At 37.6% G+C, this 17,249-nt stretch overlaps 1 long non-coding RNA gene and 1 pseudogene across 1 annotated transcript; both read right to left on the minus strand.

Annotated features, from left to right (window-relative positions):
• Window positions 1-434: 434 nt before the first annotated feature.
• LOC128920004 (tRNA (adenine(58)-N(1))-methyltransferase catalytic subunit TRMT61A-like) lies at window positions 435-910 on the minus strand (annotated as a pseudogene).
• Window positions 911-6,284: 5,374 nt separating this feature from the next.
• On the minus strand, window positions 6,285-11,064 carry LOC128920007 (uncharacterized). The gene is made up of 2 exons (XR_008470124.1): window positions 8,682-11,064; window positions 6,285-8,618 (listed from the first exon to the last, which is right to left on the minus strand). It is a non-coding gene; the product is annotated as an uncharacterized LOC128920007 (long non-coding RNA).
• Window positions 11,065-17,249: the final 6,185 nt, after the last annotated feature.

Raw genomic sequence — 17,249 nt, forward strand, 5'->3', positions numbered from 1 at the left:
TGAACATATGTATATAGTATTGAATAGTTGAAAAATTTTTGCTATCGGACGAAGGCTACCCTGTGTGACCTGGAAGTGTAAGCTGGGCACATTATGTGAGGCCTTTTTTTGGTTTCTTTAGGAGTTTTTGTAGGATCTGTTCTTTCATTTATTTCACTAGTACTAGATTCATCCAATTTCAGTGAGGAGGGTTTCTACAATATATAAAGTAAATTATATACCTTATACTTCAGGAATTCTAGCACGGGCAACGTTCTAGTCTTAACTTTCATGCTCTTGCTGTATTATTTCCATTGAACTAATTTCGGCGAATCCATGTCCTTTCAAAACGATACAACAACGTAATGATTCCTCAATACAAGGTGAAAATTAATCTAAGACGTCCTCCTGATTGAACATACAAGAAGATTTTTAATTTCTATTGTCACAAACATTCACTTAAATTTACCCTTTAATTTCTGTGGTTTAGCTGCTAATGGCACGGCCAAATGAGGTGCCGGTAAGTCCAAAAATACTGCAACTGCTTTGCCCTCTAGCTCATTGGCAAAACCCAGATGACACACGTCGCGAGGATAAACGCACCTAAACCATGGCTTTACAATTCTTCAAGTGCTTGTTGCACTCGCACTTCGTGGATGTCAAGTGTATGTAGATGGCCAAATGGTTTTATTGCATATAAAAAATTTGGCATTGCACCTGAAATAGTTCCGATTCAACTACATATAACTGAACCAGGACGAATTTCAAATTGAAAAACTATCATACTAATATATGGTGCGTAAATGATTTGCCTTCGATATAGCAGCGTTTGCGTTCATAGTTCTGGATTTGCTTGCAGCACATATTTCTATCCCTTCGAGAGTTCTTCGCTGCTACCATAAGTGACACCAATTAGGTTGCGTACCTTTAACGCGCCGTATGAGATTTGAATTAGAATTTAAGGCAAGACATTTATTATATTCAACAATTGTTTACGTATTCCATGGTTTCGTCCTTGATGTTGACTATTGTTGTCGAAGCTTCTATTGCGTGCTTCGAATTGACAGAGAGATGAGGTATTACTGTATCACCCTCTTCAATTCCATATTTTGGCTTTAGAAAACTTATATTTTACGTTTTACTTATTGAAAAATGCGTGGTTCAATAATTTAAACTTAAATTAGGCTGCAGATCACTGATTTAAATAAAACACGCAAAATAATAATTCACAAGCAGCCATGATATACATAGCTCAAAACAAAACTTGTTCAAACACACGAGAACTTTTGTTGTTTCTTTCTCTCATTCAGGGTGTTGTGCGAGAAAAGAGTTGAGGTAAATGTTCATGCACCCTTTGATGCACATGTGTGTATGTAGTGGTGTTATTAAAATTTCTTTGAATGTGTTGGAGTTTCAGTAGCCATGACTTGCTGGGAGGGTTCCATGTTGTAATACACAACTATGTTCCAAGTAGAAATCTCGATATCAACCATGGCAATTTTCTCTAGATATAAAGCACTTTCGCTAGGTATCACTTTTATTCGAATATCTCCGCCAATCTTCGTTGCCATCGCTGTTTGCATTAGTGAAAGCATTCAAGTTACCACAGACATTGTAGTTATCTTTCTGCTTCTAAAATTTTTAAAATTTTTTTGTTTGATACTTTTCTCTTTTTCTTCCGAGTAGAGTGGACATATTTTACTGATAGGCCTTTTCAAAGCACTATCTTGTGTCTGAATGGTTACTACTCTCACCATTCTATCAGATCCTTTATGCGTTTCAGCAATTTTCCCATCGGCTATTTTGCTGAATGAGAAGACTCGTTTTTTAGCAATACAATTGTCCCTCTTTTATATTGCTCATCGGCTGTTTCCATTTATACCTTTGTTGTACAGTGTGCAAATATTCCTTTTTCCAATTTATCCAAAATTGGTATTTCATTTTTTGCAAAAGACTCCATCTATCCAACGTTGTCAATTTTGTTTCTTGAAACGGTTTTGGCGCGCTCAGCAATGTTCTTCCAATTAAAAAATCCCTGTAGTGGGTATGTTCTGATTTTCGCAATCTTCTCCAGTTGTATAAAGTGGACGTGAATTTAAAACTGCTTCAATTTGTGTTAACAGCACAGTTAACTCTTCATATGTGAGAGTACTATCACCTATACTCCGCTTAAGGTGCTATTTCATTTATTTAAGACCTTCCTTCCCAATTTATCCAAAGTGAGCACTTTCCGGGGAATAAAATACCACATGATACCTTCTCTCTCCATAATAGGTGCAATATCTTTGTTTTTTGCAATAGCCAGTTTCAAGTCTTTGTCCAAAAATATAGCTGCTTCCACAAAGTTTGTGTCATTGTCTGAATACATATTAACACTTTTTCCTCTTCACCGTAATGCAGCCAAAAACGCTTCCGTTGATAAATCGCTTACGGCTTCCAGATGAATCGCTTTCGTCGCCATGCATAAAAAGACAGCAATATGTTTTGTATGATTTTTGGCCTCTAACTTTTGAATAGCGTATTTGAAATGGCCCTGCATAATCCACTCCGGCATTATTAAATGGATGGTTAGGAATAACTTGGCATAATGGTAAATTACCAATTAATTGTGTCACAACTTCTTGGTTATATCGAGTGCATCGTACGCATTTTCTCACATATTGCTTTAGTTGACTTTTCATGCGAATGATCCAGAACTCTCTCCTGATGTGTGTCCGCAATAAATTAATGCCACCAAGTAATGTTGTTTTATGTGCTTCCTGTATTATCAAATTCGCTAGTTCACAATTTTTGAATATGATTGGAAGTTTAGTGGCTTAACATATTTCAGAATTTTGGAGTCTTCCTACCAGCTCTTAAAATGCCAACTTCATCCACAAAAGGATGCAATGTTGATAACATCGGTCAAATCGGTCAAAAAATATTTTTTTGGGGTTCTGTTCTCATGCTTGAATTCTGATTCTAGACATGGAAAAACACTTAAATATTAATCTTTAGCTTTTGGCTGATCTACATCGATAAGCCTATTTCTGAATCGAAAAATAGCTCTAATTTCTACGAAAGCGAACTTTACCCGGATAAAAATTTTTTCCTTATTTTTGTCATAGGAGAAACTAAAATTTAACATGTAGATTTCAGACCCAAAAATCGTGTTGACTGGTGTATTTTGTATTTTTTAATTATGTTGTATTTTAATTATATTCTTCTTTGCTAATTGCATCTCGTCTACTGTTAAATAATCCGCTGTTATTGTTTTTCTTCGAAGTTTATTTGTGAACCGTATCACACATGCCAACACTATAATTAGTTTTCCTAGGTCTGAAAACTTGAGTATTATTGAAGAGAATCTTCGATCCTCCTTTGTTGTAGTTTGAGTTATAATTTTTTCTTCTATTCCTTTCGGCCAATGATCTGCATTTAATTGAAGCCACGACGGCCCTGGCAACCATAAATTATGTCGGAACAATTTTTTTGGTGATGTCCCTCCTGATGCAACATCTGACGAATTTTCACTCGGTTTTAAATATGCACCTCAAATCGGCTTACGGAATCATTTCATTAATATCGTTTACTCTGGTGCGTACAAACTTCTTTTTGTTGTTTTTATTTTGTATCCACGCTAGAGTAACCATTGAATCACTCCATGCGTACATTTTAAATTCAATGTCTTTTTCTTTTTTATCTGTTTTTCTATTTTTAATAGGGTTCACTTTGCTTTTGGCTAGCAACAGTGTCACTTGCTGCCCCACTTTTCCATATATTACTGCTGCATATGCCTCATTAGATGAGCCACCAAATGCGGTTCTAACTTGGTGTTGTTATTTGTACATTAAAGTTTTCCGCTGTCTATCAAAGTTCTAACGCTCCTTTTGACGTTCCTACCTTATTGCTTGCGGTTGCAAAAATGTGTCGCCTGTTTTATGCTTGGTCATGTTTGAGATATTGATATTTTTGACTTGACTTTGTTTGTCTTCATGTAGTAGCGTATTGTGTGATTGTTCGCATATCCTGCATTTCCATTGTGCGTGTTGTCCTAAGCATCTGAAACACAGCTGATTTTTGCGTACTACCTCTAATCGACGTTCGATATTTTTTGAAAATTTTCACACCTAAATATGTCATGCCCTGCCATTTGACAACAATTACAATTCTGTCGAGAACTTAACTTTCCTTCTTGTTTGCTTGTTTCAGTTGGTGAATTATATAATTTGTTTTGTTCTTGCCAGTTTATACCTTGCGATAAGTATTTATTAGATTCTAGCATAAAATTCTGGGTACTATATTGGTGCTCCAGAAAAGAGAATAACTTAAATTTTTTGTCCCTTGCGAATGCCTTGGTTTTTTGCAATTATCTTGGAAATCAAAGTCGGTCCAAAATCAACCGTAACACTAAATGTAGGCTAATAAAGAGCTATTCAAAAATGCTCCTGTCAAAATTCAAAAACATTTTAGTTCATAATTTTTTTTTAGTTGAAATGTGTGCAATTGTCACGTTCGACATAACGAAAATGCCCATATATAAAGGGTGATTTTTTAAGAGCTTGATAACTTTTTAAAAAAAAAAAACGCATAAAATTTGCAAAATCTCATCGGTTCTTTATTTGAAACGTTAGATTGGTTCATGACATTTACTCTTTGAAGATAATTTCATTTAAATGTTGACCGCGGCTGCGTCTTAGGTGGTCCATTCGGAAAGTCCAATTTTGGGCAACTTTTTCGAGCATTTCGGCCGGAATAGCCCGAATTTCTTCGGAAATGTTGTCTTCCAAAGCTGGAATAGTTGCTGGCTTATTTCTGTAGACTTTAGACTTGACGTAGCCCCACAAAAAATAGTCTAAAGGCGTTAAATCGCATGATCTTGGTGGCCAACTTACGGGTCCATTTCTTGAGATGAATTGTTCTCCGAAGTTTTCCCTCAAAATGGCCATAGAATCGCGAGCTGTGTGGCATGTAGCGCCATCTTGTTGAAACCACATGTCAACCAAGTTCAGTTCTTCCATTTTTGGCAACAAAAAGTTTGTTAGCATCGAACGATAGCGATCGCCATTCACCGTAACGTTGCGTCCAACAGCATCTTTGAAAAAATACGGTCCAATGATTCCACCAGCGTACAAACCACACCAAACAGTGCATTTTTCGGGATGCATGGGCAGTTCTTGAACGGCTTCTGGTTGCTCTTCACCCCAAATGCGGCAATTTTGCTTATTTACGTAGCCATTCAACCAGAAATGAGCCTCATCGCTGAACAAAATTTGTCGATAAACACATTTCGAACCGAACACTGATTTTGGTAATAAAATTCAATGATTTGCAAGCGTTGCTCGTTAGTAAGTCTATTCATGATGAAATGTCAAAGCATACTGAGCATCTTTCTCTTTGACACCATGTCTGAAATCCCACGTGATCTGTCAAATACTAATGCATGAAAATCCTAACCTCAAAAAAATCACCCGTTATAAACCGAAGTTGTAAATTAGGTAGTTTCCTTTTATTATCATTTCTTCATCATGTTGAAAGGGAATTGGAATAACGTTTCACGTGCAAATAATGGAATGGTTGTTTTGATTACTACTCTATTATTACAATGGTTTTTTTTAGTATTTCGTCCTTTTGCGCTCCCAGAAGTTTTAACTTGGGTGAACGTTCGTTTTTAATTTTCGATATTTCTTCGCGCATTTCAGCTGAAATTCTTCTCGTTATCTAATAAATTAATTAGGTCTTGCTCTAACTCTTTTCGATCATCTGCATCCATTGTTCCAAACTTCCTTTTTGGTTGTAGTAAAAGATTATTATCCATTTCCATTGCTTTGAACCTTATTTCTAGTGCTAAGATCATCATTTAACAAATTGATTTAAAGTTGTTAAGTTGGTTGAAGTAGCCCTGCAAGACAGGTACCGGCTAATTCTTCGGTGAAAAGCCAGAGAGCGGTACTAGCAGTTTCAATGAAAGTTTCTATGCGATTCTTAAGGGCGAATGACAAAAGTACACGAAACTCTTGTGTACGAGTGATCGTTCATCCCTTTCATGCACATTACATTTATCATTTAGCAATGTATATACCTCTTGCACAATTTGGGGAATGTAATTGGTACAATCACGGATGAAAGACCCAAAACTGCGAACCAAAACTACATGTGCACTTCCAGTACTGTTCTTGGTACTATCTCGGATGAAAAATCCAAAACTGCGAACTAAATCTCCACGTGCACTTTCAGTACTGAGACCCACAAAAGCCCAGAAACTATACCAGCTATTTTCGGTTAGTTCTACCAAAATCCCAAATGAGAATTTAATAACAAAATCATTAATTATATATCATATTTATTGAAAATATCATGACATTTAGGTGTTTATTATTATATTTCCTTTATACATGTATTATCGTACTACACTATGAACATATGAATATAGTACTAGCAGACCCGGCCACATATTGTTGTGGCTAAGGTATATATGAAATTAAGTTGGTCCAATCTTGGCTTCGGCGACGATATTGATTACTCGAGGTCGATTTATGTTACGCAGCATGATGACAACTCACACTACTTTTAATTGCAAAGTGAGTGGTGAAAGCACAGACAATTTTAAATAGTTTGGGATAATTGACTACGTCATCCTGGTAGCATTGTAGCTGTGTCAACTCTCCTGGACCGAAATTCTAAATTGTCGCATTAAGATCATCGATATCTTTGTTTTTTTATCATATATTGGTTTCATGTCAGGAAAACTTCTCTTTCAAGTCAATGAAGTGACAGAAATCTGTTGGAAATGCTATTAATCCATCGAGGTGTCAACTGCGACCTTACCATTTCCAACTGCTTCTACAATCGCAATTGATATTGTTGCAAAAACACTCATATGTTTGTTGTTAATTGGCGATACTTTATGTGTCGCCAAAAATAAATGACCTTAGGCATGCGATTAGCCCGTCAGTCGCAGTTGATCCAGGAATAATTGGAAAAGTCTGGCGTAAATCACCTGTTAACAGAATCCTGGCTCCATCAAAAACGTTCATCGACAATCAAGATCTTTTAAAGTCCTGTGCAGTACCTCCAGCGACTTCTTGAATATTTGGAAAATCTTCGTTATAGCACTATTTTTGGTGATTTGGCCGACTGGTGTTTCGTTCATTTGCAATTTAGGAGTAATTTCAAGGCCGAAGGTGCCGTTTGTTTGCCTACTAACAGTTGCCAAGTTACCCCTATTCCCGTTAACCTTGGTGGTGAAAATGAGTGAAATTGGTTCTGGAATCACATGTTATGATTTTCTATGGGACTTTATGCCGAAAATATAGGTCATATTGTGTGTTATCTTAATAAAATTACATCAACAAATTGCGAGAGTGTAAAAAGTTCGGTTGGACGTGAACTTAGCCTTTCCTTATTTTTTACAAATTGTTTTGGGCTATCGACACAACCTTATACAATTGAACAATAACAAAAATATTTTAAGAAAGCAACAATGACCTTCAAAATATTATTTTTTTGTTTTCTCTTTTTATTTTTTTCTTGTCAACTCGAATAAAATTCTCTTATTGATATCTTCCTCGCAATTTTTCCATATTTACTCACTTTATAATCTTTTTCTGGCATTCCACGAATACTTCAAGACTAATTTTCCCGATTTTAGAAAATTTTTAATTTTCTTCACGGAAAGTTAAACAAATTTAAGAGTGGACCACCCTTAACATTTAGGAGGATGAAAAATAGATGTTGTCCGATTCTCCACCCTAGCCGATATGCACGCTAAGATTCAGGAAAATCGGTCGAGCGGTTTCAGAGGAGTTCAATAACGTACACCGTGACACGAGAATTTTATATATTAGATTGAATAGTTGAACAATTTTTGCTATCGGACGAAGGCTACCATGTGTGACGGAAGTGTAAGCTGCGCACATTATGTGAGGCGTTTTTTTGGTTTCTTTAGGAATTTTTGTAGGATCTGTTCTTTCATTTATTTCACTAGTACTAGATTCATCCAATTTCTGTGAGGAGGGTTTCTATAATATATAAAGTAAATTATATACCTTATACTTCAGGAATTCTAGCACGGGCAACGTTCTAGTCTTAACATCCCTGCTCTTGCTGTATTATTTTCATTGAACTAATTTCGGCGAATCCATGTACTTTTAAAGCGATACAACAACGTTATGATTCCTCAATACAAGGTGAAAATGAATGAAAAAAGTCCTCCTAATTAAACATACAAAAAGTTTTTAAATTTTTATGAGCATAAACATTCACTTAAATTTAACCTTTAATTTCTGTGTTTTAGCTGCTAATGGCACGGCCAACTGCCGGTAATCCCAAAATTACTGAAACTGCTTTGCCCTCTAGCTCATTGGCAAAACCCAGTTGACACACGTCGTGATAATAAACGGTTTCAAAAGCACCTAAATCATGTCGTTCCAATTCTCGTGCTTGTGTTGACCAAAAGGTTTAATTGCACGTAAAAAAGTGACATTCAACTTAATATCTGGTGTGTAAATGATTTGTGTTCCATATAGCAGCGTTTGCATCCATAATTCTGGATTTGTTTGCAGCACATATTCCATCGCTTCGAAAGTTCCCCGCTGCTACAATAAGTGACACCAATAAGTTTGCGTACCTTTAACGCGCCATATAAGGGTTTGCAATATCTGTGTGGAAAATTAATTAGAATTTAAGGCAAGACAATATTATTATATTCAACAACTATTTACGTATTCAATGATTTCGCTATTGATGTTGACCATTGTTGGCGTAGCTTCTATTGCGTGCTTCGAATTGACAGTGCAATGAAGTCTTACTGTATCACCCTCTTCAATTCCATATTTTGGCTTTAGAAAACTTTTATTTTACGTTTTACTTATTTAAAAATGCGTGCTTCAATAATTTAAACTTTAATTAGGCTGCAGATCACTGAATTAAATAAAACACGCAAAATAATACATCACAAGCAGCCATTATATAGCTCAAAACAAAATTTGTTCAAACACGAGAACTTTGGTTGTTTCTTTCTATCATTCAGGGTGCTGTATGAGAGAAGAGTTGAGTTAAATGTTTATGCCCATTTTACCCTTTGTTGCGTATGTGTGTATGTAGTGGTGTTATTAAAATTTCTTTGAATGTGTTGGAGTTTCAGTACCCATGACTTGCTGGGTAATGTCCTTATTAATATGGAAATACTCTTACATACAGTTCCTATTTTTCGTCTGGTTGGTTTTTAAGTTGGTATTATTAAAGTGCTGAACACAAAGACGACGGCACGACACGACGTAGCGACGGCTGATCACAAATGTCGCTTTGAAGCCAGCGTATTGAACATTTTGAAGACGGCAGCGACATATCAAACAGCAATTTCATTGTTGCCGTACTAACATCTTTCACTTCAATAAAATTTACATATTTGGTTTGAAGTGAAATTATTTCTGCAAAAAATTTAAAAATAGGCCGATTTATTTGTTTTAAATAATCGATTGTTATTATAACTGATATATCAAAGCTATTTTACGTTTCTGCTGGCAAAATAACGTCATATTTATTATAACTTTGAATAATTTTACATTTCACATAATAGTGGCAGCTCTACAGCGGCCATTGTCGTCGGCAAAATTAGAAACATTTCTAATTTAGCGACAGCGAAGACTACAACCCTTTTGTCGCGAAGTCGTGCTGTTGTCAAAAAATCTGTGCCCATAAGAACGCATGTATTTTAATATTTGACAGATGTCGCTTGTCGTCTTCTATGTGTTCAGCACATAAATTATGAAATAGGTAAGTGGTGAAATTACTAGTGAAAATAGAAAGTAGTAGGTAGTGTGGTAGGTGGTAGGTGGTGAAATATTGCAAAATGGAAGGTAGTGAGGTAGCTAGTGAAATATAGTTACTGATATGTAATGAACTATCTGGTGATATGTAATGAACTAGTGTGAACTGATTACCGCCAATGACATCGCCGTGTTAAATTCATGAGTGAATTACATTGGTGCTATTTGGTGGTTAACGGTAGGTAGTGAACTTGGTGAGCTGAACTGGCGGGTATATATTTATGTCTTTGATTATGTATGTATATATGTTCGTTCAATATATTTAAGCATACAATTAATTAAAAGATATGATACCCCTATACGAAAGACGAGCTAGTAAACAAGTGGAAGAACCACTCTAGATTTACTGAAAAGTAAACGGTTGGTACGATGAGAATTGTCGTTCCGCAGTGGAGAGAAAACAGACTGCCTACCTCGCAACGTTGCGATCGACCACAACACGTTCGGGGTGGGATAGATATCGAGAACTGAAGAGGGAAGCGAGACGCATTTGCAGACGTAAAAAGAAAGAGGCCGAAATGCGTGAGTATGAAAAGCTTGAAAAGCTGGCCGACATGGGTAATGCTCGAAAATTTTATGAAAAGATGAGGCGATCTACAGAAGGTTTCAAGACCGGAGCATTTTCATGTAGGGACCGAGGAGGTAATCTGGTAACGGATGTCCAGAGCATACTGGGATTATGGAGTGAACACTTCTCCGACCTGCTCAATGGCAGTGAAAGTACAACACCAGGAGATGGCGAACCTGATGGATTACCGGCCGAGCTATTCAAATACGGCGGCGAAGAACTGATAAGGTGCATGCATCAGCTTCTTTGTAGAATATGGTCGGAAGAAAGCATGCCTGACGATTGGAATCTTAGTGTGCTCTGCCCAATCCATAAGAAGGGAGACCCCACAATTTGCGCCGACTACCGTGGTATAAGTCTCCTCAATATCGCATATAAGGTTTTGTCGAGCGTATTGTGTGAAAGACTAAAGCCCACCGTCAACAAACTGATTGGACCTTATCAGTGTGGCTTTAGACCTGGAAAATCTACAATGGACCAGATATTCACCATGCGCCAAATCTTGGAAAAGACCCGAGAGAGAAGAATCGATACTCACCATTTTTTATCGATTTTAAAGCTGCCTTCGATAGCACGAAAAGGAGCTGCCTTTATGCCGCGATGTCTGAATTTGGTATCCCTGCAAAACTAATACGGCTATGTAAGCTGACGTTGAGCAACACCAAAAGCTCCGTCAGGATCGGGAAGGACCTCTCCGAGCCGTTCGATACCAAACGAGGCTTCAGACAGGGTGACTCACTATCGTGCGACTTCTTCAATCTACTGCTGGAAAAAATAATACGAGCTGCAGAGCTAAATAGAGAGGGTACAATCTTTTACAAGAGTGTACAGCTACTGGCGTACGCCGATGATATCGGTATCATTGGAAGCAACAACTGCGCCGTTTGTTCTGCGTTTTCCAGACTAGATAAAGAAGCGAAGCGTATGGGTCTGGTGGTGAATGAGGATAAGACGAAATATCTCCTGTCATCAAACAAACAGTCAGCGCACTCGCGTCTTGGCTCCCACGTCACTGTTGACAGTGATAACTTTGAAGTTGTAGATAATTTCGTTTATCTGGGAACCAGCATTAACAACACCAACAATGTCAGCCTTGAAATCCAACGCAGAATCACTCTTGCCAACAGGTGCTACTTTGGACTGAGTAGGCAATTGAAAAGTAAAGTCCTCTCTCGACGAACCAAAATCAAACTCTATAAGTCGCTCATTATTCCCGTCCTGATGTATGGCGCTGAAGCGTGGACGATGACAACATCCGATGAGACGACTCTTGGGGTTTTCGAGAGAAAGGTTTTGCGCACGATTTATGGTCCTCTAAACATTGGCAACGGCGAATACCGCAGACGATGGAACGATGTAACTGTCAAACGAAACCTAAAACTAGCAAAAATTTAGTCTATTAGTCAATTCACTTCATCTATTAATCCTCACACACAACCAGGAAAAGTATGGGCAACAATTCGCTCCTTCTGCGGACTAAAACCCAGACATAGTTCAGCGAATAAAAAGACTGCGACTACGCTGGCTAGGTCATGTTGTACGGATGGAAGAAAACACTCCAGCTCTGAAAGTATTCGATGCAGTACCCGCTGGAGGAAGCCGCGGAAGAGGACGACCTCCACTCCGGTGGAAAGACCAAGTGCAAAGTGGCCTGGCTTCACTTGGTGTTTCCAGTTGGCGCCAAAAAGCAAAAAGGAGGAATGAGTGGCGCGCTCTGGTGGATTCGGCTATAATCGCTTAAAGCGGTTTCTACGCCAAATATATATATATATAAACGGCGTACATTGAAACCTTGAAGAACTCTTAGAAAATTGTAGTCTGAATATAGCCATTAAATTCAGGACAAGTAGACTTTTTTAATTGAAATTTTACATTTACTCTTAAAGACACCATTTTTACAGTTAAATTAATTAAAGCAGAAGTTTTAAATATTTCATATGTAATACTTTGTACAAATGACAACATAATATATTACGGGGATATTCTTTTTCTTCTTGCCAAAGTACAAACCAAAATATGCAAGAGCACGAGAACATCCGTTGCAGAAATAGCTGATTCAGACTTTCTATTGTGAATGAAAAATAATGAAACACACATTGCAAAACATGACTATTTGCCACATACTGAAAACCCTAAAATAGTTAATTTTATTATTATAGAAGCCGCTCTTAATGTTATGCTTCTGGATGGTAACCTATATAATACTTTATTAAACTTTAAACACCAATAAAAATTTATGGATGATATAAATGAAGAACTTTTAGTTATTTTATCGAACCAACGCGGAATTTTGTTCCCAAATGTTTGGAATGATCTACTGTCCTTGACTAGTTAGATGAAGGATATTGTTGCGTCAAGCGACAATTATATATATAATTGTAAAAAACTAAAACTTAAAATAAGAAAATGAATTGTATTGGAATATTAGAAATTGAATTAAAATATTGAATTATAAAAATCACTTAAATTCCGTTCGGTTTTCGGTTTTCGGCTTTCGGCATAGTGAAAGTGAAGGTGAAAACATAATATACAATAAATATAACACTCGTGTTATATATTAAAACATATATGTAAATACAAAAGAAAAGCTGAAAAGCAAAACATAGATATACGTATATAAAAAGTGCAGTGATCCTAAATAAAAGGAAAAGTATTAACATAATAAAGTTAAATACATACGTTTATGTAGTCACCATCGAGTGAGTGAAGTGATATATACGGTGGCAAACCTCGTTTTTATGTGGTGGGTCCCAAGCCCTACGCACAACCGCATAAGCGGGCTTCGCCTTCTCACTTTAGCTCGCCTTCAAACGTGAGCTGCTTGAATCATGTGAAGAAGAATCGTTTCTGGCCACTCCCAAGTGAATGACAATCAAAAACTTTCCTCACTTGCGTGAACTTCTACACATGATCCCATCCTCCAATAGAAGGAATAGAAAGAACAAAAACAAAGAGAAGTGACGTGCAGTGTGGTTGGTGGAAAGAAAAATATATACATAATGTTACATGTTAATAATCAAAGCAAAATACTTACCTCTACTTACCTAAACCTATATAACAAAAAAGACAAGTGCAGAAAGTGAGCAAAGAAGTGCACCAACAAAACAACTAGAAGGTGCGAGGTGAAAAAGAGAAAAACAACCGTGCGGTGTAAAGTTCTAAAATTTTAAATTTGATTGCGAACGTTATTTGTGCAAAACAAAAAAAAAACACACACATAAAATAGTGGCAGTGAAATTCGGGGTAATCAACCCAAAACGTTCCGCCAACAACATCGCTGGTGCTGTACCAACGCCGTTGTCGTCATCGTTGCAACGTCAACGGAGTCATCAACGCTGCTGCTACGCCGACAACATCGCTACTGCTGCTACGTCTACGTCAACGTCATCGCCGCTGCATCTACGCCAACATTATCGCTGCTGCTTCGTGGGAATGAGCTGCAACTGCATCATCTGCCAAAGGGAAGTGAACGCAGGCAAACCGCCTACGCATTCACAACTGGTAACGAGTGCGGATTATTGACAGTGGTGCAAACAAAAGAAAATTCCAATAAATAAAAAAGTGCACCCTTTCAGTTTTTGGCTTTCCCTTTTTAAATACATACATACAGATATATCAATATATACATACATTTATTATACATATATACATATTATATATTTGAACCCACGTATGTTCATATCTAAATGTACAAAGTTGAAGTGAAACAATAAGGGATTTTGGGATTGCGGTAGCCATTCTACTTAAATATAAATCAATAAATTATTTATTAAATAAACAAATTAAATAAAATATATATTTAAAATTAAAATTATTAGTTTTTTTCGCAATTTTTTCGAATCATTTTTCACAATTTATCGGTCGGTTTTTCGTAATTTTTATCGATTTTCGTTCATCAATTTAAATCTATTGTGGTGTTGCTCATTTTGCATTTTTTTCAATTTGGCTGTTCGTTATTTGGGAATCGATATTTTTTTCGTTTTCGTGAATTGATTCCCAATATTTTTAGAAATTATTCTGTTGCCACATTTCCTTTTTCGTGAATTTTAATTCAAACAAAGCAAAATGAGCAAGCCAAAGCCAACTATCGCTAACCTGTCTCCAAGTAAAGAGTTGACGGACTTAAAGTCGTTAAGACATCAAAGAACGGTTGCGAAAAGTAGCATTTTGCGCATTAAAACGGGCCTTCTCGAAAAAACTATGTCACTTGACCCTATTAAATTAGAATGTCGGCTCGACATCTTATCTGACATAGTGAAAAATTAATGAAATGCCAATCTAAAATTGAAGAGATTGATAAAGATGACGTGGCCCGAGGGGAGTCAGAGGATTTAATTGTAGAAACGAAATCCCTAATTAAATCAATACTATCAAAACATAGAACGTCAATTGCCGAAACATCATTCGTAGCTTCTCACAGCTCACGGCTCCCAAATATGAATCTGCCGAAATTCAAGGGAGAATATTCCGAATTTAAATATTTCATGAGTTTGTTTGAGAGTTTGGTTCATAATGATCCAAATATCCCAGACATTGACAAATTTAACCATTTGGTTAATTGTTTATCTGGTGAGGCTTTGGGAACAGTGAAAGCGTTCCAAATGTCGGATGAAAATTACCCGAAAGCGTTGGCAAGTCTCAAAAAAGTTTATGATAATAAATGTTTGATATATTTCAATGCAATATCTAAACTTTTTGAGCTGCCAACCATCCCAAAGCCATCCGCGCCGCCATTGCGATCAATGATTGACGAAGTGTCTGCGACTCATTGCTATCGTTGGGCGATGAGAAACAGATAACAAACGCGATAATTATACATATACTGATGACAAAGGTCGATTCAGCCACCCGATCCAGATGGGAGGAACAGTTGGATTACGACAAGCTGCCACTGTGGAAAGACTGTGAAGCCACCCTCAATCGAAGATACCAGCAGCTATCAGCGGAAGGAGCATCACATGCCAGGACGAAGCCCATACCAACAGGAAGTACGAGTCATGGGAAGCAACAACAAATGGATAGGACCAAATCGGCGTTAGTTGCAGCAAATACGAGGCAGCCCCTTTGTCAGCAGTTTAAATCCAAGGACAACTACTTGACTGCCTGCCCCACTTTCAAGACGCTTCCGGTGCAGCAGACGTTCGAGTTTGTGAAATCGGTGCCCTTATGCATAAATTGCTTGCGTAAGGGGCATACTGTATCCAAATGCAGAGCGGATAGATGACGTGTATGCAATCGATCGCATCACACATTGTTGCTTTAATATCCGGTTTCCTTCCCCGCTGCACCTCAACCGCAACCATCAACCACTCATGCCATGCATACAGCGAGTATGCCGGATCGGGTCATGTTGGCAACAGCAGTAATCCAAGTGAGGACCAGTTGTGGAGAGTACATGCCTGCGAGAGCGTTGCTGGACTCAGGATCCCAGGTCAACTTCATGACGGAGGACTTGGCGTAGAAGTTGCGGATTCGACGCCAACACAAAACGTTAAGCGTAATTGGAATTGGCAATTCTAGTACAAAAGTGGGAGCAAAATTAAACGCGTTTTTAAGTCGCGGGTAAATAATTACGAATTTTCGGCGGAATTCTGGATAATGCGTAGCATTTCGGCTAATCATCCAGACCATAACATCAATGTTAATTGCTGGAAAATACCGCACAATATTGAATACCCTATTAGGGTGGATTGTATCTGGCAAATACGCCAGCAATTTAAGTTCTCCTCCCAAAATACATCGCACATTATACCAAGCTGAAAAAGACTTAACGTCAATAGATTCAGTAGTCCAAAAATTTTGGCTTTAGAAGAAACTAGCTGGCAGAACTTCGAAGCCAACCTAATGCAGCTCTCATCAATCAGCATTCCTCGCTATGTAAACATAGAGTCGAGTGCCATCTGCCAAATACATGGCTTCGCCGATGCCTCAATAAGGGCGTATGGATGCTGCATATATGTATATTCGAAGCCAATCTGCTAGTGGTACTAAATGTATGCTGCTTACTGCAAAGTCTAGAGTGGCTCCGCTGAAGACCAAATCTCTTCCGCGTCTCGAGCTCTCGGCAGCACATCTTCTTTCGAAATTATGGTCAAGAGTAGCCCCTATGTTGAGTCGACATTTCGAAAATATTACATTTTGGACAGACTCTGAAATCGTTTTGCATTGGATCAAAACGCATCCATCCTCATTACAAACCTTCGTCGCAACAGAGAAAAATTGAATATTGGATCTTATTGAAAAATTCTCTTCACACAAAAAATTGCTTCGTGTGGTCGCATATATATTACGATGGATCAGACGACCATCAAAATCCTCCATGGGCCAGGATCTGACTTTTGAAAAAACTCAACCCGTTTTTGCATGAATACTCAGATATATCGCTTTCGTTTCAATTAATCCAAGTAGGAGGTCGCCTATTAAATGCACCTCTCCCATACGAAGCCAAATTTCCGCTATTACTAAATAAAAATTCGCACTTCGTTATAACATATTTACGGTACCTGCACATTCGAAATCACCACGCTGGGGCTAAAGCGTTGGTTGCGCTTCTTCGAGAACGCATATGGCTAATTAATGCCCGAGAAGCTTGCAGTAGAACCGTAAGAAACTGTATGCATTGTTTTCATTACTAGCCGAAGTTGCAAAATCAAATTATGGGAAATTTGCCAGCCGAAAGACTTCGAGCACTACGACCCTTTCTTATATGTGGCGTAGATTTTTGTGGTCCGATATATACAACTTTAAAAATACGCGGTCGACCACCCATCAAAACATATATTGCAGTTTTCTTTTGCTTCACTTCAAAAGCAGTACATTTAGAATTAGTTTCGGACCTTTCTTCTAATTCATTTATTTTCGCCCTAAAAAGGTTCATTGGACGCCAAGGAATG

Source organism: Zeugodacus cucurbitae, chromosome 2 (assembly GCF_028554725.1).
Source record: "Zeugodacus cucurbitae isolate PBARC_wt_2022May chromosome 2, idZeuCucr1.2, whole genome shotgun sequence".
Taxonomy (NCBI): domain Eukaryota; kingdom Metazoa; phylum Arthropoda; class Insecta; order Diptera; family Tephritidae; genus Zeugodacus; species Zeugodacus cucurbitae.